The sequence below is a fragment of the Podarcis vaucheri genome, assembly GCF_965113315.1.
Source record: "Podarcis vaucheri genome assembly, chromosome: 10".
Taxonomy (NCBI): Eukaryota; Metazoa; Chordata; class Lepidosauria; order Squamata; family Lacertidae; genus Podarcis; species Podarcis vaucheri.
The window spans coordinates 46,265,653-46,288,581 of record NC_138748.1 but is presented as its reverse complement, the minus strand read 5'-3'; the positions used below and the strand labels follow the sequence as shown (position 1 = coordinate 46,288,581).

At 46.3% G+C, this 22,929-nt stretch overlaps 1 protein-coding gene across 3 annotated transcripts in view; it reads right to left on the bottom strand.

Moving 5' to 3' along the window:
* Positions 1-19,853, bottom strand: part of ELFN2 (extracellular leucine rich repeat and fibronectin type III domain containing 2) — a 139,444-nt gene extending 119,591 nt beyond the window's left edge. The window contains exons 1-2 of one of the 3 annotated variants that reach the window (XM_082241415.1): positions 19,627-19,853; positions 19,192-19,291 (exon numbers count right to left, since the gene is read on the bottom strand). The gene's annotated coding sequence lies outside the window, so the exon portion shown is untranslated. Of the gene's footprint in view, positions 1-19,028; positions 19,099-19,191; positions 19,292-19,626 lie in introns of those variants that run through there. The other 2 variants (XM_082241414.1, XM_082241416.1) reach the window with 2 other exon arrangements.
* Positions 19,854-22,929: the final 3,076 nt, after the last annotated feature.

Genomic DNA, 22,929 nt, shown 5'->3' with positions numbered 1-22,929 from the left:
GCTTTGGAGTGGGGCGTGGAATCACCCAGCAAGAAAAAGACAGATAGAAACAGACTGTTTGCCTTCCCTTGTACACTGCTTGCATATTTGTAAATAAATCAAACATTTTAAAAATCCCATGAGTCTCCTGTAATCTGTCATCCAAAGCAAACCAGACCCAGTTAGTACTATTGTAGGGACTTGGAGAAGAGTGAGGAAACAACAATGCGCTAGAGATTTTTTTACAGAACTGGGAATCTGGAAAATCGGAGTTCTATACAGAGCTCTGCCCATGCAACAGGACTTGTTTCCTCTCTTCCTCCTACACCATCTCTACAAAAATGTGCAGGGTCCTCCAAGCCTCCATGGCTGATCCTGAGGGTGTGCAAGGAGCCAGAGGGGACAGGAGAAGAAGAGAAAGTACCATGGCATCATTGGCATGCATGGAAGTCTATTGCAGTACCAGATACAGCCTTAGCTTAGGAACTATAGTCACAACTCAAGGTTGAGGCCCAATCAGTCCTAGCTATTAAATTAAGCATGTGCTCTAACCCCTTCCAATGAAATCAGAGGCATTTACACATGCCTCATTTTGGTGGGGTTGTGCTATATGTTTTGAGTCTTTATTTCAAGGGTGGAGAATCTGTGGTTCTCCAAATGATGTTGGACTACAATTCCCAACATCCTTGGCTGTGGGCTAGGCTGATTGGGACTGATTGGGACCCCTGCTTTATTTCAATGCAACCTTTTTTATTCTAACCTCCTCCTAGTCTTTACCTTCATAAAGTTCTTGCTTGTTTTACATGAAGTTACCATCTTGTAAACCAAACATGTTCAATCAAGAGGAAAGAAAATTACAACATGTGCAAGTTATATTGGCATTTTTTCAAATATCTTTAGCAAATAATGCTTCTCTCTAATCCACTGTAAACAAGACACAAAGCAATGGGCCTTAACTAAAGGAAACACAAGTGAAACATTAGTGCAGCCTTCTCCAATACAGCCTGCTGCAGCTGGTGGACTACAACTCCTATCGACATGGTTGGAGAAGACCATGGAGTTGTAGACCACCAACATTTGAAAGTCACCTAGCTGAGGTAGCTTGCATTAGAGAAAGGCCTCTGGGGCAGAAGGTAGATTTTTCAGACTGAAGATACCATGATGGAGGCATGCTTGCTGTGTTGCTGCCCACTAATCCCAGTATCATCACAGGTTTTAAGGTATGTGGTTCAAAAACCTGAAATGCTTGTTTGACCAGAGATGAACGTATGACTAAAGAAATGTGTGGGTCTGGGAAACCACTTGTCTGTTCATATCAGTTTCAATTTAAAAAGCAAACACACATAACTATTGTCTGTCTATCCTTGAAGTGAAGGATATCTGTGTCTAGGAACCTAGATATTCACAAAAACATCCAGAGTGGAGGCGGCATGATCTGGAAGGGAGACAATTTCATAATCCTTCTCCCACCCACCACTTCTCCCTTGTGTTCCATTCCCTCATCACCCATTTTTTCTTCCAGCTAGGGTTTCCAGTTGTGTTTCCATGGGGAGGGAGCGAAACATCCTTCCTCTACTACGTTTGGCAGAAACCCAAGTTCCAGGTCCTGAATCTCCATAAACTTCCAATGAAATAGCAGTAGAACTACAGAAAAAGCTTTGAAAAGAGGTTTTGGAAATGGGGAACCCATTTTCGGGAGAATTTCAACCAGGAATTTAGAAGGGGTGCTTTATTTACAGGTTCTCTCCCTCAGGATAACCTGACAGATTCAGAGACTCAATGGATAGCTTTCCAACTCTGCAATGGCATGGATATGATTCAAAATGATGCGAGTTTTAAAAATGAAAGCTTACTTTGGATGCAATGGCTGTGCAGAAGCACTGAATCCTAAATCTTTTTCCACAGCCCCAAGGAAGGTTCTCTACTGGTTCGGGGGGGGGGGGAGACCAAGGATGGCCTAGAGAGAGCCCTTCACATCTTCTTACAGCCCTGAGACAACTTGATCCTGCCATCCAAGGGCCCGAGGAGTTTGAAGGTGTTGGTTTGGGGGCACAGGGGAGCTAGTGAGGTGCAAACAGACCTTAAGTAGGGGATGGAGAAGAAACTCATCTTTGTTTGCATTTTAATGCAAACTACCTAATTTGCACTTTTGAAACAAATATGTGAACTGGAACATGGCTGTCCTTTGAAATTTACACTTGTTTGAATTTTGAGATGCAGTTCTCCAACCAAGCTATATGTACGAAACTGCATATGCTAGGTGGAAGTGTGCAGTAAAAATGCTTATATTGGTAAAAAAAACCATATACAAAAAAACCATTTTATTATGGAAAATGCTCGGGGAAATGTATATACAGTATTAGTCAAAACTGCATACCAAAATGTGTGTATTTTGAGAAATTTGCATTAAAAAGCTGGTGAAGTTTCAAAAGGAGCTATTTTAAAAAATACAAAACAAAACTGCAAATTCCTATGGAAATGTGGATAACTGAATTTAACACTGGAAAAATGAGAAACTTTGAAAGCCAAAATTGGCAGAGTCATCCGTTCCTCCTTTAGGCTTGTGGGATCTACTGTTTTGTTTTGTTTTTTTCTAATAGAGCCCTAAAATCCATCAACTAGAGCATGATACAAAAGACACACACTTACAATTAAAGTATTCTGATCCCAGAAATTTATTTTGAGTACAAGAACTGTACAGAGCTCATATGTTCCTGGTTTCCGCTCCTGGTTTCCCCAAACTTTCTTCATTTTAGCAGTATAATTTTAGGATAGGGAGAGTCATTTTGCTGCTTTTTCTAAACAACTGAGAGTCAGAAATCCTTAATCTACTGCTAATCACCCAGAGATCTACCATTAGATCTAGACCTGCTTCTTCCCACTCCTGCTCTAGGTCACTGGTACCCATGGGAGTGTCATGTGTACACCTTTATGTTGTCTTTGTTTAGGTAAAACTGATGGAGTATTAATGTTAAAGGGAAACCTTTGCCAGAGTAATAAGTTTGCTGCAGATGCTTGGATTAAAAATAAAAAGAGATGGGAGAAGAGCTTAAGTGTCTGGGGGAAACCCCCCAGCCCAGGAAGGCTAATATAGTCAAGCTAAGGGAGTATGAAATGATGGAGAGAGGGTAACAGAAAATACAACATTGAAAAGCTAGAAGAAGAAAAAGCAATGAAGGCAAGAACGAGGTGGATGTCTTCAGTGCAAAGCGGAAAAGGAAGCCAGTGAAGCAAACTCAAAATATGTGCTCAGGCAATTGACACTAGCAAGCAGACTCAGTCCTCTAATCTTTTCTAAGCTCTAGCTTGCAGTTTTCAAAGCTGGCTAGCTAACCACTCAGCCTTCATTCATTTCAATAGGAATTGCGTGTCTAACACCCTCTGCAAGCTGGAGAATCCCAGCCCACAGCTATGGCTTTCACACTCATTGATGTTCAGCTGAATGTTTCCTTAGCCACCTCTAGCAAGCCTTTCTTCACCATCTTCTGCACTGATCTAATAAGCATGTGATTCTGTATGAACTTACTTCATCTCACAAGTTTCAAAGGCAAACGTGCTTCTCCCAAGCCAGAGAGAGACTTCCCACCTCAACCAAACAATCTCTTCCCTTTATTGGTCTCTCTGTATCATTGATTTTGTCCTTGATCCTGATTCCCAAACGTCCCATCTGCTGTAGCCTTCAAATCTATGCAATGTTGCTCTCTTCTGCCGCTGCCAGCATGAGATCCTCCTGCATGCTGGGCATTAATCTTGCATCACAAAGCTAAATACATAATGCAAATTCTGTTAAAAGTAATAGGACAATCCCAGGTATATCACAATATCACAGTATCACAACCAGGAAAAAAGCCAACCCGGCTCAAATTTGTGGGAAGCATATCATGGGAGTTTTGAGAAATATACATATTTAGCACACTCCACATACCATTTACATGGACCTAGTGCACCTTTTTTCAACTGTTAATTATTAAAGGTTTTTTTTCCTGAAGTGGTTTTCTAGAAGCATTTACCCGAAACGTGAGAAATCTTATGCCAGAGGCTTCTCCCCTCCCCAAACTACTTGAGAAGCACAGCCAATCCAGGTTTTGCCAAATAGTTTTTAAGTTCACCATAGGTATTAGTGCATGTTTCCATAAAATTGTGGGCTGGAAAGTTGCTTTTTTCCAAGAAAATTGAAAAGTAGGATTCCAAGATTACACAAGCCTTATAAAAACCCCACATGAGCTTTAGGTCTACCTCGACTTAGATGCCCTGTGCTGAGGAAAGGAAGTGTTTAGGTCAATGTTTCCCAAACTTGGGTTTCCAGCTGCTTTTGGACTACAATTCCCATCATCCCTGATCACTGGTCTTGCTAGCTAGGGGTGATGGGAGTTGCAGACCAAAAACAAGCTGGGACCCACTGATTTAGGTGAAATTCCATCATCTTCTTTTTGCTGTTGTTGCTGAGTAGGGTGTCAGAGGACCAGAAGTCACAGTTCCTCTTCATCAGGTGATGGAGATGAGGACTGTGAACCTGAAGGAGAAGGGCACAGAGGGTGAGCTGTACCTGCTCCTACTCCTCTCTAAGGGCTCAGTTTCAGTTTGCTCCTTGCTGGAGCAACCTCAGAGCCCTGTGTCCCCCAGAGCACTCCCTGTGCCTTGCATCCAACCTTAAACCTGCCTTACCTTTTCTTACACCCCACCTGAGCTTTGCCTTGCCACCCCACAGGATTTAGACAGGTTCAGTCTCACATTCAGGGCTTCCAAACTTACGGAGTAAAACTTAACAAAAAGGGCACGGGGGAAAGCTAAGTTGAAAGGGCAGGAACATATTGGTTTTCCAGGGCCATATTGACATAAAACTAGAATCGTATCACAGGAAAAGCAGGGCACTGGGAAAAGCCGATTAAAGTTAGAACTTTGCACCTGCTGGGGAAATGCCAGAGAGAGAGACAAAAGCTCAGCTGGAACTGCAAGAGCTGGCAATGTTCTCAATCTACCTACTCGAGGGCCTGGGCTCTGCATGCCTTTGTAACTGTGTAAAGGTAAAGGGACCCCTGACCATTAGGTCCAGTCGTGGCCGACTCTGGGGTTGCAGCGCTCATCTCGCCTTATTGGCCGAGGGAGCCTGCGTACAGCTTCCGGGTCATGTGGCCAGCATGACTAAGCCGCTTCTGGTGAACCAGAGCAGCACACGGAGACGCCATTTACCTTCCCGCTGGAACTTCCTACTTGCACTTTGACGTGCTTTCGAACTGCTAGGTGGACAGGAGCAGGGACCGACAGCGGCGTAGCGTGGGTTATCAGCACCCGGGGCAAGGCAAGTAATTTGCGCCCCCTAACCCGGGGCAAGGCAAGTAATTTGCGCCCCCTAACACCTAACCATGGTCATTAATACGCCAAGACGCGCGTCTTTGGGCGTCACGGCGCAGCCTTCTCAGTCTCCCCGGCCCGGCTAGTCCCGACGCGGCTTCTTTCTGGCGCGGGGAGGGGGCTTCTTTCTGGCGCGGGGAGGGGGCGGCTCTGGGGCCAGTGCGTCGGCCGGCCTCCGGCGTGGGTGGGGGGGCCCCGTCGGGGCAGGTGGGCGGTCTTGGCGCACAGGCACTAGAGCGCCGCCGATGGCGCGTTTGGCGGGCTGCGCGCATCCAGACAGCGACCCGAGCCTGGGCGGCGTGGCGCTTGGTGCCGGAGCCTCCGCCCGCAGCGCCCCGTCGGGAGACCCGGCCGGAAGGAGCCTCGAGCCGGCTGTCGGACGCGGTTGAAGCAGCCAGGGCGGCATGGCAGGCGGCGGCGGCTCCTCGGCGACTCCACGCGGCCAGCCCAGCGCGCTGACCGAGCCCCGCAGGCGAACGCTGCCCGTCGGTGAGGAGAGGCTGCCTGGCGCGCCCTCCGTGGCCCTGACGCGCGGGGACCGCGGCGAGCGCTGAGAGCCGCTGCCAGCTACAGCCTGCGCCCAAGGCTCTTCGGCGACTCCGGAGGCAGCGAGCGCGCCCCCCCAGAAGTTGCGCCCGGTGCGGCTGGCACCCCTGGCACCCCCCACGCTACGCCACTGGGGACCGAGCAATGGGAGCTCACCCCGTTGCAGGGATTCGAACCACCGACCTTCTGATTGGCAAGTCCTAGGCTCTGTGGTTTAACCCACAGCGCCACCCGCGTTCCACAGACTGTAGGGATGGCTAAAGTGACCTTACATCCATAGCCACTTTCGTGCAGAATTGTTTTGCCTGCTCACTTGCTTTCACACACCAAACTACTGGTCCAGCCTCAAGTCAACTGAACCAGGCAGCAAGATGCCACTAAAAGCACAATGAGAGCTGTCAACAACATACACTGTATACCAGTCGCTTCAGCAAGCAGCAATAATCCACTGTAGACTCAAATTTCAACCCGAGTGAACTCCATGACAGAGAGGCTGCAGACTGGGGGTGGCCAACCTGTGGCAGACGAAGGGTATGTGGCTGTTGTGCCCAGGCGGCCATGAAGTTTGAGTGTGTCCTGGCTATGGCACAGAATCAGGCCAACACATAAGCCTGCCTCTCAGATGGCCTTTTGGTTTGACTTGCAGAACGCTTGCCAAAGGAGTGTGGCTGCCGGCTCTGGAGAACTCCAGTTATAAATTGCTAGTGAATTTATATTCAGCAATTGGCCCTTGCCTGATCTGTTTCCCTTGCTTCTTAAATGTTTGACCCACCCCTTAACTGGTTGTGAGAGCTCTCTCCAATTTGCAATTTGGGCATGAATTTATCCAAGTATATCCTAGCAGATATGTTATGTAACAGTTATGGCAGCGTCTCAGATAAAATATTGGAACTCCATTGCACTTGACATTTGTATAAACCCCAAAAGGTCAAGCAGTTGTGTGATCCATGCAAGAATAAGTAGTAAGCAGAGCTTTATAAATAGGACGCCTTCTTGTCAAAGCCCAATACTGTGTGTTTAAAATAAAAAGCAAAAGAGCATACTGGGCCACGGGGGAAGATCAAAATCAACAGTAGGGCAATACGTTTTAGGACCATCTAAAGTGTCAGAAATCAGTGACATGTCAGGCAGAATGTTAAACAAAACAGGAGAGCTATGTAGCTGTTCCCCAATCTGCAGTTTACAACAGGAAGGGTTTTTTAGACCATGTCCAGGACTATTTGGACAAACCTGGAGGACCACAACATGGATGCCTGGGACTGATGTACTGTACATTGCTTTGAGTGCCTTCTGGTGAAAACAAAGACCAGAAGATACAATAAAGTAAGTACAGTTCCTCTGGCCCTTTGGTGACAGTCAACCTGCACTGCAATTCTGAGGAATGGAATCATCAAGAGGAGCAGCCACCAACAACCAGTCCAACAGACCATTCCCAGTCCCCACTTCTTTCCAAAAGTATCTGTCACCCCCAAAACCTTTCAGCTCTCCTAATATACTTCAGCCCTGTTCCAGTGTGCAGGAGCTGATCCAGGCATAGGCAAACTCGGCCCTCCAGATGTTTTGGGACTACAACTCCCCTCATCCCTGACCACTGGTCCTGTTAGCTAGGGATGATGGGAGCTGTAGTCCCAAAACATCTGGAGGGCTGAGTTGGCCTATGCCTGAGCTAATCCCTGTGAAATCCTCATCCCTACCCACTGAACCTGCTGTCCCAGCACTAAATTTTCTCCGGCAGGACAAATCCTTCTCTAACCTCCTCTGCCTCCTTGACTTTACAATCCCATTGTCAGACTATTAGCATTTCTGAGCTAATCTCCTGTTATTATCAAAGCCCATGAGCCATCTGTACCTGAGGGGGGCCAGGCCTCCAGCTCTTGCAGTTCCAAGTTCTATGGCAGCAGTTTCTAACATTATCTCCTCAGCCCTCCACATTTTAATGCTAGCATTGTTTATTTCTATGAGGGCTAAAGCCTTTGCTTTTCTGTTTTGGGAGGGAAGGTGCAAAGCAAAATTTCCAGACTGCCAAATTCTTACCAGGTGCCAAGTTCCATTTCATGGGTGCATGGGATGCCCAGCACTTCTAAGGACTTCGTCGTTCATCTTAACATCCAGTGCTAAACTGTCTGCAAGTAGGAAAGCCATCACCTTATAACAAAACCTTAAAGAGAGTTGCACCACTTCAAATATTCTCCTGCTCCCCCGGTCCTCTCCCACTGAGAATGCTAAACTGAAAGGGCTGGAGGTGAGACCCCAAGAGCATGAGAATCTGCCGTGCAGGTACAGTCCTAGAGAATTTCTACCACTGTGAAAGTAAAATGAAAAAATCCCAGGTCACACATTGCCAATCCTTAGCCAAGAGCCTGTTTGATTCTCCTTCCACGCTAGATTACCCTTGACTTCACCATCTCACACCCCCAGGGTGCCGTGCTATAGAGAACTGCTTTCCCATGAGCCACAGTCAAAATTCCTCCCTGGCTCCTTTGTTACATCCTGTTCTCCTGATATATATATATATATATATATATATATATATATATATATATATTTGTTTTCGTAGGAAACAAATATTATATATATATTATATATATATATATTTGCTTTCGTAGATTTTCACGGGTACAGGAATGCAGGTTTTGGTGTCTTCGGGTGTCTTCCCGTGTAAGAGTCGGGGTGTCTGTGCGACGTTTCGACGAGGTCTCGTTTCGACGAGAAAGCACCAGCCTGAAGATGACGAGTGAGACCTCGTCGAAACGTCGCACAGACACCCCGACTCTTACACGGGAAGACACCCGAAGACACCAAAACCTGCATATATATATATATATATACCACTGAGCACCACCTGAAATAATTCTCCCTCCTTAGTGTTTTACACCTTTCAAATACTAGTAGGCCATTATCATGTCATCGTTTAGCCAAGCTATACATATTTAGCTCTTTTAATCTTCCCTCATAAATCAATCTCTGCAGCCCCTTAATCATTCCTGTTGCTCTTCTCTGAATTCCTTCCAATTTGTCAACATCTCTGCGCTTGCAGGGCGCCCAGAGTCGAATACAATTTTCTGAGCCTAGTCTCACCAGAACAGTATACAGAGGAACTATTACCTCCAGGCACCAGACAGAATGTCTCTGGATATTGTCATACAGAGACACCTCATTACATACATTTGACACTGGGGAATAGAACTGAAGAGTGCTTCCCCTCCCCTCGTCTTCAAGCAGAGGCCCTTATCCTAGGAGCGACAGTATCTCTCCTGCTGTCTCTGACAGGAAAGGCAGGTGTCAGACAGAGACAAGGCTAACCTAGACCAATAATGGGCTACGTAATCCAGATGTGCAACATGCAAAGACAAAAATACACTCTCTAAAACAGAATTAAGAATTACTTAGCATTATTCAGGCATTCAAACACCACATGTGGGGAGGAGGAATACTTTGGAGTTATGTTGCCTCCTCCAGCATCCTCATCCACATGAGATGCCCCAGCCTTCTGAAACTCAGCATGTACAGTGTGATGGTGCTGCACGACAACAAAAAAGGACAGTTTCATTAATTGCAGCCATAATTAATGAGGCTAGTGGGTGGATTTGCCTCAGTGAAACACCAAAGGCATTAGGCAATTTGTCTAAGGAGGTAGAAACGACATGTACTGATTCCTGGGTCCATGAAAATATCTGCTTTGCTTATGTCTACGCACATAAGGAACTATGGAAGGGCCCCTTATTATAGCCATGGTAAGAAAGGCCATGACTCGTCCTCCACACAAGTTGCCACCAACACAGGCACAATCAGATCAATAAGTTCAGGTTTTCAATTCGTTCTTTAGTCATATTTTCCTATATGAAACATCACAACTTAAAATGTGCACACAGGGCCAGACCAAGACATTTTGTTGCCTGAGGAGAAGGACAAGATGGTGCCGGCCCACATTCCACATACAGGAGACAACTGGACTGTGGGAACTGAATCTTACTTCAACCAACTGCACCTGAGCTGGCTAGGAAGCCCAAGGCAAGCCATGTGGCATGCACAGCTGTCTCCTCCAACAAAGGGGAACAACTGGGATGGGGTTCAGAAGGAATAGCTGCTGCCACTGTGCCCCAACATCTGCTGCCTGCAGTGGCTGCTTCACTCCACCTAACAACAGAGCTGGCCCAGCACCCACAATGGAGTTTGCATCTGATTTCAGAGATCTGATGTCTACTGCTGAGATGCTATGGACAACCTGCCTAGTCACCTGTGGCCTGCAGAAACTTGTCCACAAATTACCATGTCTTTTTATTTGGAAAAGTAAATGTTCCATCTTGAATCTTGAAATAAGGAATGAAAGAAACGCAACCAAACAGACATGGCAAAACAGAACAATATCATAATTAACTTATAATTTAAATCTTCAGGTTCATCCTGTGCTGACCTAGCCATGAACCCCATAAACCAACCCAAAACAGCCCATCTTACAGTGCTTTCAAAAGATGCTCAGGCTTTGGTGACTTTGTTGTGGGACCCGGTGCCATAATAGGACATCGACTGTCTGAGAAGCCTCTCTTTGTGCCCTTATCTAAATCAGATGCATAGACGGTATTAAGATAAGAACTTAAGATGCACCCTGCTGAATCAGACCAGAAGCCCATCTTGCTCTCACAGTGGCCAGCCAGATTAACAAGGTGATGGATCTTAATAGAGCACAAAGCAGAAGGTGATCTCTAAAACGTATGCTGGGTCTAAGACTACATTTCTATATTACATGGAAAATGTAATAATGTATCCATGCCATTCATTCCTTGTCATCTGCCCACATGGTCTAATGTGGCTATTTGGTGTCCTGTCATTGCCCAATAGAAGCAGCCACTGAAATAGAGGTGGCAAGAACGATGGCATCCAGATTACATGCCAACAGGACCCAAGGTGCTTAGCATATGATGGGTTAAAGTCAGTGCATTTCTCAATATGTACCTGGAAAAGAACAGGCAGCCGATGCAAACTGGGAGCACGGCTGCTAACAGGAATACATTGCTGGAAGCAGTTTCCTTGTGGGTTTGCCTTACTCCGTATGTGCCCATTCGACTGCTTCAATCCACAGAACTGGTACTGTTACATGTGCCAAATAATACTTGTTCCACAGTTATAAGAACATGGAATCTTTAAAAAAAAGTACCTCCTCTTGAGATCGTAGGCTTGGAGAGCCTCTACCAATCAGGAAGGTTAGATAGACCTACTCTCTAACCCATGAGTATGGGTCGTATCCAATTCTAGCCATACCCGGAGCATGCCCACTGAAATTAATTTGAGTTCATTCATTTCCATGTCAAACATGGTTTGATAGAACCCTTATAAGCTCAACAGTTCCCTCTCCTGATCAGCAGCCTTCTGTGAATCATGGAATTTTGTCAACATGCAAATATTACAGTGTCCTGACATCACCATCAGAAAATTCGCTTCTCGATATTCTCTCCCTAGATACTCAAGTGGCCCTCATTTGTATAATGCATTCTGCACAGCAAAAACATTAAGGCCTCTTTGCTTAGGGAAGATCCCTGTGAAGGAGCCAAATTATTATTCCCATTTTTACAGGCAGAAATGGAGACATGGCAACCTGGCAGAGAAACAGCTTGTACTCTGGCCACACAAAGAGCGCAGGAAGCAGAAACAGGAATTCTTAACAGGTCTCCTGAGCACCTGACTCCAAAGTCTTCATTGAAAACATTGTGGGTTTAAAAAAAAATTAAATCTGTAACAGTTTTCATAGCAAAACAAATATAACCACCATGAAATCAAAGCATATACAGTTCCCTGTAGCAACACAGCACAGCAACAATAAATTAGTGCTCTGCCCTCCAAATTCCCTGGGAAGTTTTTCAGGGGTCCAGACAGAAGTGCACTATGATGACACTGAGGCTCCACAAAGAGTCCGCATGCAGATACTTCACTGGAAAGCAGATTCCTTGGGGTCCACCAAAATTTGGCTGGGCTTGATGGTCAATCATTGCTGCTAGAAGCCACAAGGGCTTGGCTTTCAGGCTTCTTTCTTCACAGTGGCAAAGTAAGGGCAACCTATTGAACTGGCTGCTGCCTGGTGAAGGGGAGAGGTTTTCAAGAAGTTGCAAGCAGGCGTTCCCTTCCTTCTAGTGCTGCAATTGTAAAGGCTGCAGAGAGAGCCTTCTTACGCTAATACATATTGCTATAAGCAGACATTTTACTCTAAACATACAAAATGTACATCTACTATGAATGTACAAATCTCATGGTATTTACTAAGTAGAAAAAAGTATTTTTTAGAGAGAGAGAGAGAGAGAGAGAGAGAGAGAGAGAGAGAAGAAAGATTCATATTTCTTCCCACACCCGATTCATGAAATACTGTGATATTTTATGTTAGCTCCTATTTTTAGAATGCTGCCAGAGGCACATTTTGGTTAAAATTGGTAGAAGTCATAAGGTGGGGCAAGAATATTCCATGATGATTCTGCCAACCTTCTCCCCTAATTCAAGGACGGCTCCTTTCCAACCTTGACCAACGATGTTGCTTCCCTCCCAACTCAAGGCACATCCTGGCATCATTTTGAACAAACACTCTCTGTCTCTCTGCATAACTGGTAGGATTAGTTAGTCCTGCGACAAAGAAGTGTTCCCTACTAGCCAAAATTAAATTCCTGGTCCAGTCAGTGATCTGGCAACTGCATTTATGAAATCTTTTGCATTCCAAATTCTGCAAGAAAGAATGAAGTTTATATTAACCATCTACATTCAACTGGGATATGGCACACCATGGCAAGCTTCTCTTTTGTGGCATTTGCAATGATGGACCAATTCTGTGCATGCTGGTGGATCCTCACGATGACCTAAGCACAGGAAAATGCAATTGGGAGGCTGCACAGACTTTGACTGCAGCAGCTACAGGCTGAGATGCAGGCTGAGACCCTACCTGCCCACAGACTGTCTCACCAGAGTGGTGCATGCTCTAGTTATCTCCTGCTTGGACTACTGCAATGCACTCTACATGGGGCTACCTTTGAAGGTGACCCAGAAACTATAACTAATCCAGAAGGCAGCAGCGAGATTGATGACTGGGAGTGGCTGTCAAGACCATATAACACCAGTCCTGAAAGGGCAGAATGATGGGAGTGGAGACACTTCTTCAGGTATACTGGCCATCATTCTGCCCACACACTGAGGTCCAGCACCGAGGGCCTTCTGGTGGTTCCCTCATTGCGAGAAGCAAAGCTACAGGGAACCAGACAGAGGGCCTTCTCGGTAGTGGCACCCGCCCTGTGGAACGTCCTCCCATCAGATGATGATGAGACAGCCATAAGAACAAGGCTTCCAAATATCATCAGCCATCACCGTCCATGTCAATGCTTCAACACTTTTTCTTTTAGAAACAGGAACAAACAATCCAGAGAAAACTCTCTCACCCTCCACTGAAATAAATAAAGGACAAAGTTGTTCCCTAAAGCTTAACCACCTACCTATTTAGATTCTCATTTATTTGTGGAGGATTTTTAATGTGCAAATTGCTCCAAGCTTTGCCTTGTCTGTCTGCACGCTCACCAAGGAGGAGAGATTATGCTTGTCTTAATGACAGATGGAACTCATGGCTGAAAGTTAGTGAATTGTCCAGAGACATAGTATAGATAGAGGGAAGGGCTTTGTATGCTGGTTTCCCAAATCTAGGGGAGGGAGATTAATTCTTCCCACAGAAAGACAGGTTTGTTCATACAGCCTTCTTTTCCATAACTAGGGAAAGGAGATGTGTTCATAACAGATATATACAACAATATTCATAATAATAATCAAAATAAAACCACAGAACCACTCACTTAAAATTACATTATTATTATATCTTTGTTATGATTACTGAGCATACACCACCCTGAAATGCAGAAGGATGAGGGGCAATGGGATATTGTTTTAAATAAATCAATACTCCATTCCGCACAATGAGTTATTGCTGCTCAAGAACAACTGTGGGGGGGGGTTGTTGTTGTTTGTGTGTTTTTTTAGATTTAAGAAATATGGTTTATTCACCCACTGTATTTACACCTTCAGTCTGCATGGAGGGAGTACAGATCTTACAGCATGGTCATTTCAAGAGGGGCATGTCTCCCACAGTAGTGCAGCCAGCCTGCCCAAGATGGATCCCAGTCTTTCTTCTTCTTCTTCTTCCCAGAACACCCTGCTCAAAACTCTATTTTCCTGTCACCTCACACCCAGTTACCCTGACAACATTCCAACTCCCCAATCTCTGTTCATACCTCAGGGCAAACAACTGTGTTGAAGGGAGAACACCCTGGCATCTGCCAACAACCCCAAAATCCAGGGCCAGTAGAAAGCTGTCTTTCAGGAAGCTCATCGTGGCAAGGGGGGGGACTAATCTGGTCACTTCCATCAGCCATTGAAGAAGCAGCTGCCCCAATGCTTGCTTTCCTCATCCCTCCTCATCCCTTTTTCCTTTTGCACTGTGCTTATTAGATTGCATGTGTGCAGACAGGGGCTGCCTTATATTTTGAGACATGGTAGTGCTTGGAGAACTGTACATGTTTCTCAAGCATTCCTTAATAATAAATACTAGAGCAACCAACAATACTATAACAACAGCAGTAAATAGCAACTCACAGTTCATCCATATGAGCAAAACATATCATTTATCCAACAGAAGAATCACCACTAACTCCTCCAATATATTATGTATCATTCCATGAGTGCTAAGGTTTCACTGGTAAACACCAACTCCAAGAAAGCCAAGACTTTCTGGTGACGTGACCTTTCTGGCTGAGAAATACCTTACTCAAGAAGAATGTACGTTTTATCTATTCCACTTCCATTTGTATTCAAATAACGCCTGCTGATATGTAGCACATGATTTCTATCCATCCTCTGGCAATGTTCACATTTATGCACCACAAGACTCAATGGTTTCTTTTCACCAAATGCACAGGGATTTTCAGTTAAACCATCCCTCAGATGGTTATCAGGCATTCTGCAACAAAGAGATCCATTATGGCAGGTGAGCATCCCTGAAAGACATTCTAGGACTTCCTTCCAGAGCATTAACGTAAGGAGGTAAGAAGAGCCTTGCTGGATCAAGCCAGTGGTCCATCAAGTCTAGCATCTTGTTCTCACAGTGGCCAACCAGATGCCTATGGGAAGCCCACAAGCACAACCTGAACACAACACTCTCACCTCCTGTGGTTCCCAACAACTACTATTCAGAAGCATAGTAGGTCAGACTTTCAGGTAACATGGGGCAGCAATGAGGCCCCCAAATAGCCAGACCACATCAGGTTTGAGGTACCATCAGCAAAGTGTCCTCTGGTGCAGCAACAGTGCTCTGACAGAGGAAACATTCTATATATCCCTCAGCACCCCCAAAATACTAAGCATCACTCTGGGGATTGCGTGAAATTAAAATGATAGTTCCCAGAACCCCAGAGGGAGCAGCCATTTTAATTTCCCACAATGCCCTGGGCTGCGGTTACATGCTGAGAGCTGCTCAGGGGTGCTGTTTGCCGACACCAGGCCTGCCCTCATAAGTATGCAAGAAGATGATTTCCTCTAGAAGAAGATCCAAAATCCTCTGCAACATGCTGGAGTTCTACAGCAGGCAGGCTGATGTGAAGAGGGGGGAAAGAGGTTCCTTGAAGGCAAAAGTCTGAAAACCTCCATCAATTCCATAGGGCTTTCGAGTATGAATGGCAAACAAGAGCTAAAGATTTGGCTTGGAAGTGAAGAACCCAACTACAAATCCTTGCTCTGCTGTGAAGCTTGCTGGATAGCCATGAGCGAGACACTCAAAGGTTGTCTGTGGTCCCCAGAAGAAAGGCAGGGCACAAACTTCAAATGTTAACACATTGAGTTAACATGCAAGCGCTTGCCAAGGTACCATCGCAATGCAACTATCATTGCAATGAGAAACACATAACTCTGGATTTGTCAGCTACCATGAACTGGAACATAGGAAGGTGCCTTACACCAGCTCACACTGTTCTCCATCTAGCCCAGTATTGGTAACTCTGACTGGCAGTGACGTTCCAGGGTCTCAGACAGAGATCTTTCCCAACAACCTGCTGGCTGGTTCTCAGAACTGAAGATGCCACGGACTGAGCCAGGAGCAAATGGCACCACCTTTCCTGGTACAGTTGCTGTCTTTAGTTTCCAAGCTCTCCACAAGCTTGCAAATTCTTTTCCAAAGAGTGGCTCTCTTTTGCAAAGGAGTAGTGGAGCTACTAGTGATGATGACTCTACTTCTTCTGGAATCAGAGGCAGCCTGCCTCTGAATACCAGCTACCAACAGGGGTGCACTTAGAGGTCAGCCAGGTTGGCCTCCACCGAGGGTGCAGGCCCAGGAACTGCAAAAATTGCACCTCTCTGCACTGATGCATCTCCTTGCCAAGGGTGTAAGGAAGCCTAGGTACATCTCTGACTACCAAAGAAGAGAGCAGGAGAGAGAACTATTGCCTACCTATCCTGTCTGGGCTTCTCCTAGGCACCTGGTTGGCCATTGTGGTAAACAGAGATGCTGAGCCAGAGTAGCCTTTGCTGTGATCTAGCAGGTTCTTAAGTTCTTATGAAATAGCCTCATTTAATTTCCATAGTAAATCTACCCTGGCGTAGCCCATAGAAGGTTCTGACAGGTCTGAGCATGCAATTCTGCAACTCTTTGGTGGTTTTATTATAGTTGCCACCAGCAAGTTCTGTCTGTTTTTATTATTTATTCACCTGTATCTTAAGAACTCCTTCTCCATTTTAATCAATACTGTAAGAGGTGATTGTTGCTCTCGTTTTACAGTAGGGGATCAGAAGCTGAGAGAGGGCAATATCTTCTGTTTCCCAACACGACCATGGCAGAACAGATGATTGAATCCAGATCTTCTAGACCCCTAACATTCGCTCCAGCAGACAGTGACTCTAAATTTGCTAAATACATTCTGATGCAGCCAACTCTGATGCACCTATTAATTTTTCCCCAGGCTACTTTCACTCATGCTGCAATCTTATATGAAAGCAAATCCTGAAGGGGTGACTTACTTCCAAAGAAACATGTTTGGAATTGAGATGAATGTAGCACAGCTATTAATTGAAAAGTTGTTTTAATGTATGTTCAAATGTTGGTGAATATTAGCATTCACATGTGTATGCTGACAATCCCACATTAACTTTGTGAATTCCTCAAAATAAATGTATGTATTTACACTACTTGTCAGACAGACACAAGTGGTTGCTGGCATTCATATCCAGGCGACAGTCAACATTCACCAGCAAATCCCAAAATGTTTTGACTTTGGGGGGGAAATATTTGTCTGGGATCATCAACATTTGCATGCCAATGTTTACCCAGTTTCAGACATTCTGTTTAGAAAGCCAATCATATTTTTAGTGAACTGGCACAAAACTATGTTGTCCTTAATTGGATCCACCGATTTTTTGTTAACAAGCTCATGTTATTTAGCTTCAAGTAAAACAACAGAAGACAGAGTTCTGGAAGAAGGACTATCTCTCAGTGGTAGAGCATCTCCTTTGCATGCAGAAGGTCTCAGGTCCAACCCCCAGTATTTCCAAGTACCGCTAAGAAGGATTTGTGCATGAAATTGTGGCTAGCCACTGCTAGTCAATGTAGACAAGACTGAGCAAGATGGACCCAGTATAAGGCTTGCTATGTCCCCCCCCAAAAAAAAAAACACCTATACATCAACAGGACACTGTTATTGGACCCCTTCCTTTGACTTTCAGTCCTATGAGATTTCCCATGTTTCTGGTGCTGCTGCTCTTAAGCAAGCCAAGACAATGGGGATCGCTGCAGCCTGCTCTTTCTTCCTTCTCTCAGTTCCTATCGTATCTCCATCGCAACCTCTATCTCCTGCAGCTTCATCACCTGGCCTTCCTGCTATATGAACTGCTAGTGGGAAGCATAGAGAGATGGGGGGGGCTCCATTTAAATAATGCATATTCCATGCAAATGAAGCTTTGCTTGAAAATGCTAGCCGTGCTGTTAAGCTGCACTTTTCCTGGACTCACCAGGAGGGGCCGTTCATTGGAGACCTCGACAGTACGAGTGCTGGAATACGGTGCCGCGGTGGGAGCATAATGCTCGGGCAAACAGGGCATCCCAACTCCCATCCACTCCTTTTGTCTTCTGGTGCATATCAAAGTGTTTGGCTAACGTAACCCATTGCAGTTGGGGCTTACCATATCTGGAGCAACGGCTTCTCAGCCCTGCACAGTTATAAACAGATATACATGCCTTCACACACAAAAATCATAGCATGCACTACCATCTCTGTCTCTGATCAAATCCTACCTGCCTAATTAAAAATCTATTGGATGGAAGAATTGCATTCTCATTCTTCATATAGGAGCTTACCTGCCTAATTAAAAATCTATTGGATGGAAGAATTGCATTCTCATTCTTCATATAGGAGCCTACAAATGTGGCTCTATTAAAGGATTCCCTTTAACATACACCTGTGCAAATCTACATACGTAGTAGGCACCATTCCTTAACTACCAGAATATTTGACATGCATCCATCTGCCCTGCATATATGCCAAAATCAGCACTTTCACATACATGTATGAAAGCATGCATGTGCATGGGCACATGGAAGTGTACACACAGCAGGTCCTGAGCATATCGACGGCTGCCGTCTTTTTGATTTACACTGCTCTCTGGCTCGAAGACTAAGGCTCTGTCTTACTAACTAGCCCCAGTAAGCTTTGCTCTGTACACCCCAGGGTGAGGGTGTGATTCAACTGTCCACCTGCTTCTCCTGATCTAGTTCTTTTCGGGGTTCCCATGCCCCCAAGCAGGATGCTGCTTCAGTATGAAATCCACAGAGCCACCTGTTTCCACCGAACGGAAAGAGAAGACACACAAACAGCACACATGCACGGACAGCCCACTCGCAAGTTGAACATGCGTGCAAGTCTCCCGTGCAATGCCCACACAAAGGTTCTCCTCCTGTGCAAATGGACAAATCTTAATCAGCCTACACAGATGCATCAGCCCTAATCTCTTCGATGCAAGGCACACAAGCACAGAGAAAGAGGGAGGGGGAGAGGTTCTTCTGCACCCAGCCAAGCCAATCCACCAGCCCTTTCCCCACAACCAGCAGCAGACTCGCTTCCACCTACATCCCCCAAAACTCAAAGCCCACGCACCTCCCTGCCAGTCTCTGCAAAGAGCCCCTGCCAAAAGTTTACTATGATGACAGAGAAGCGGAGGGAGAAGGATGCAGGGATGGGATTCTCCTCCTGTTGCCTCCGCCTGGCCGATGCCGCCGCTGCCACCACCATGGTTGCAAATGAAAAAATTGAAACCTACCCCTCCCTCCTGCTGCTAATGCTCTTGCAGGGGCCGGGATAAGATATCCAGCCAAGCACAGCTGCACACAGCAGGCTTAAGATCTCTTCAGAACTCGAAGCTGGGGAAATGGAGGGGGGCGGAGGAGAGAGAAACATCCAAGGCAAATCCATCATTCACATCGGTATTTTTTCTCCCAACCCCTGATCTTCCTTCACCTGTAGTCCCCCCACCCCAACCATCCACACTCACCCACATGCACCTCATTTGCCTTCTCCAGTTTAAGCCCTAAAGAATGGAGAGAAGGCAGGGAAAGAGGGAGGGGGAAGCTAGCTGGGGGGGGGGAATGCTTTATTAAAATGCAACACAAAAGCAGCCAGCTAGAATGGAGACCGCGCACACCCCGCATCATTGTGGCTGCCGCTTGGAGAGGGGTGGCCCCCAAAACGCACATACCTGCTCCTTTGCAAGCGATGCTGCTCCAAGTTCAGGGTTTGCATCCCAACGAGAGATCGAGCAGGAGGAGGAGGAGGAGGAGGAGGAGGAGGAGCAGGCAGCTGAGGACTACTCTTCATTCAAATTCCCAGCGATTGCTGATGGGAGGGCTGGAACTGAACGAGAAAGAGAAAGAGAGAAGGAGGGAGAGGGGTGCTCTGGCTGTGTGTGTGTGTGTGTGCGCGCGCGCGCGCCGGGTGCGTGCGTGTGTGAGAGAGAGGGGGGAGAGAGAGGGAAGGCGCGTGCCTGGCCCGCACGCCCCTCCTCGGAAGCAGTTCCCGGCTCCGACCACCCTCTCCTCGCCAAAACCCACACCACCAAGAGACACCGGGAGCCGAACGCAGCCGGGCAAGGCAGAGCCAGGCGGAGACTGCCGGGCTTCGCGGCCGTCGCTACCGCAGCCGCATCACTAAGGAGGAGGAAAGGGCAGGCCAGAGGATTGCAACGGCAAGGGATTAATTCCGGCCCCAGCCTCGGCCGTTGTCTTTTCTGTTTCCTTTTTTTTTCTGGCCAAGGGGGCTTCGGAGCCGGAACAGAGTCCGGCGAGGGGCTGGTGCTCCCCCCAGGAGCTTCCCCTCCAGATGTGGCAGGTGGGCCCCGGGCAGCGCGCAGTCTCTGCCCCCACCCCATCCATGTGCTGGAGGGTCAGACAAGCCCCCCTCCCCCGTTCACGTGGACACATCTGATGGGCTGACCCCACCCCGCCAGCAACAGCTGTTGGGAACAGCCTTCCGGCATGCAAGCGCAACAGCTGGTCGCTGTGGCCAGGAGGCACCCGCGCCACGAGTGGCAGGCCTCCTGGAAGATCCAGGGCTCCGTGCACAGGTTCAAGCCCCACCTTGGGCAAAGGATTCCAGCATTGCAGGGGGTTGGACTAGATGACCCTTGGGACCCTTTCAAGCCTACAATTCTAGGGTTCGGATTCCAAGTCTAGCACAGGCATGCAAACCGCAGCTGCTGGGAAAGCTCTCTGCTATGCGCAAGCTCCTCGCATATGCGAAGGTAACCGTTGCTGGGCAGGTACCCTCTTCCCTCCCATTAAAGAACAGCTGGGGAAAGAGGGCGAGGAGGGTGTGCGGGAGAGATGTGGTGGTTTCCCAGCTGTTCTGGCGGCAGCTGGAAAACTACCCCCATCCCTCCTGTGCAAACACGTGACACGGCCACCTACACACACACGCAGCAGCAGCAGTAGCAACAGCTGTCTTTCTCCTGCACAAATGCAACAGCTGAGTGTGACCAGGCAATGGTGAATCGGAGGGCCGAGCTGCAACAGCAGCTGGAAAACGACCCATAGCTGGCTCCCTGCTTCTGCAGGCATGAAACAGCTGTTCAGCATCCTTCACCCCAGATGCTGGACGGGTACCGTCCTCACCCACACACAGCAAGCAGTTACTTCCCCATCTCTCCTATGTGCATGAAACAGCTGCTGGCAAACACCTGCACCCTCATCCCTCACACACGCTAGAGGATCCATACCTTGCCTGTACACATAGAGGCACACAGTAGCTCCTTGAAAGCCCCTCTCGCATGCAAATAGACAAAAGCATTTTGGTGAGCAGGGGGAGCTAGTCTTTGAGTATCACAGAAATCTACCACCAGCAGAAGCATGCCTAAACCACCTACATTTTAAACACATAAGCAACAGGGGCTGGAGAATATATTTCATATATGCATATGCAGCAGCTAGGAGCCCACTATTAGCATCCCTCTCACACCCAGTGGCAGCCAGAGTCCCATATCCCTTTCTACCCCTGCTGCTGACTAGGAAGCATCCTAGGCAGGCCACTGGTACCCGTACTTTTGCATACTCAGAAACAGCGGATGCTGGTCTACTGGTCTACCTTTCAACCGAAAATAGCAAACATTGTCTCTGTTTATATATATATTTTTAAAAAAACCTCTTCAAAATCTCAGTGCTGCACACTCTTTCCTGTCCCACACACGTTTTATACTTCCTTGAATTTACAGAGGCATTTCTGTCTATCTTCCGTTCTCTGGCCAATCAGCTCTCTGCACCACTCAGCCAATCCTAATCCAAAAGTATAGGTATGGCAAGGAGGTATGGCATGTGTCTCTAAGCAGAAAAACCACATGACTGATTGGGCTGCCGGAAAGTCAGCCCTGGCTGGAAAGTTCTTGCTCCATCTGTTGTTATGAGGCCTGTCCGGCACGGCCACTATAGCAGATATGAGAGGGGTGAAGATTGCTTTAACAACAGCCCTGTCAGAATCACACATTCATTCTAAGCATGGTCAGAGTTGTTTCCCAGAAGTCCAGAGAAGCAATATGAATTATTCCTTACTTTGTGGAGCCTATTTTATTTGTTTAGTTTACTATTTGTTTTGTGACCTTGCTAGAGTGAGTCTCTTTCCATAATAAATACCTATTTTTTACTTCATTATTTTACACTTCTTCTTTTTTAACTAGGAGAATAGTGGGTGGCCTGTGTATATGCAATTCCAGTTTTTCTGGGAAAGGTGTGCTGCTCTGCTTCCAATGAGCTCTTCACGTAGCAGGGCATATATCTTGAATGTGCAAGAGTGGAGGAAAATGCTGTCACTATTATTTCCCACCTTGCTCTTTTGTGAGTTTGCCACAAAATAAAAAGTTTGGGCTCTATACTTGGCTGGGTATGACTCCAAATTCTTTCCCAAACTTAAAAAAATATTCTCCCAGATCTCAGACAATACAGAGGTTGGTTATGATTAGTCTAGTGTGATGCTGAACTCTGCACATAAGCATAGATTATTGCTTCACATTTTCAGAACTAAGCTATGCATTGCAAATATGTTATACCCAATAATTGGGAGATTGTCTATTGGTTTGAATACTTAGTTATTTTAGAGAAAAAATGGTGTTTTGAATGATGACTAAATTGACCATTGTGGGGAGGAAAATTGCATGCAACTAGAAGCAAGCTTTCCTCACATTAAAAAAAAATGTGTGTGTATAGTTTTTTGGTAACAGATGTGTAGGTGTAAACAATATATGAATTCAAAAACCTGTGTTATGCTGTATAGCTTAATTTCTAAATAAGAGGTATGGAGTCAAATCTTATTTAAAAAAACAAACATGTTTGGGCCCTCATACATGGAAACTCTTTCTCTATCCATAAATGTGCAGAGAATAATTGGGGGTGGGCAGAGCAGAGGAGACAATGGCACATGTATGTGTACTGACACATTCTTCTAAATAAGTGCTGTACAAGTGCTACTCAGATAAAAACAGCAAGGTTAAAAATTGCAGCCCAACCCATTCAAAATG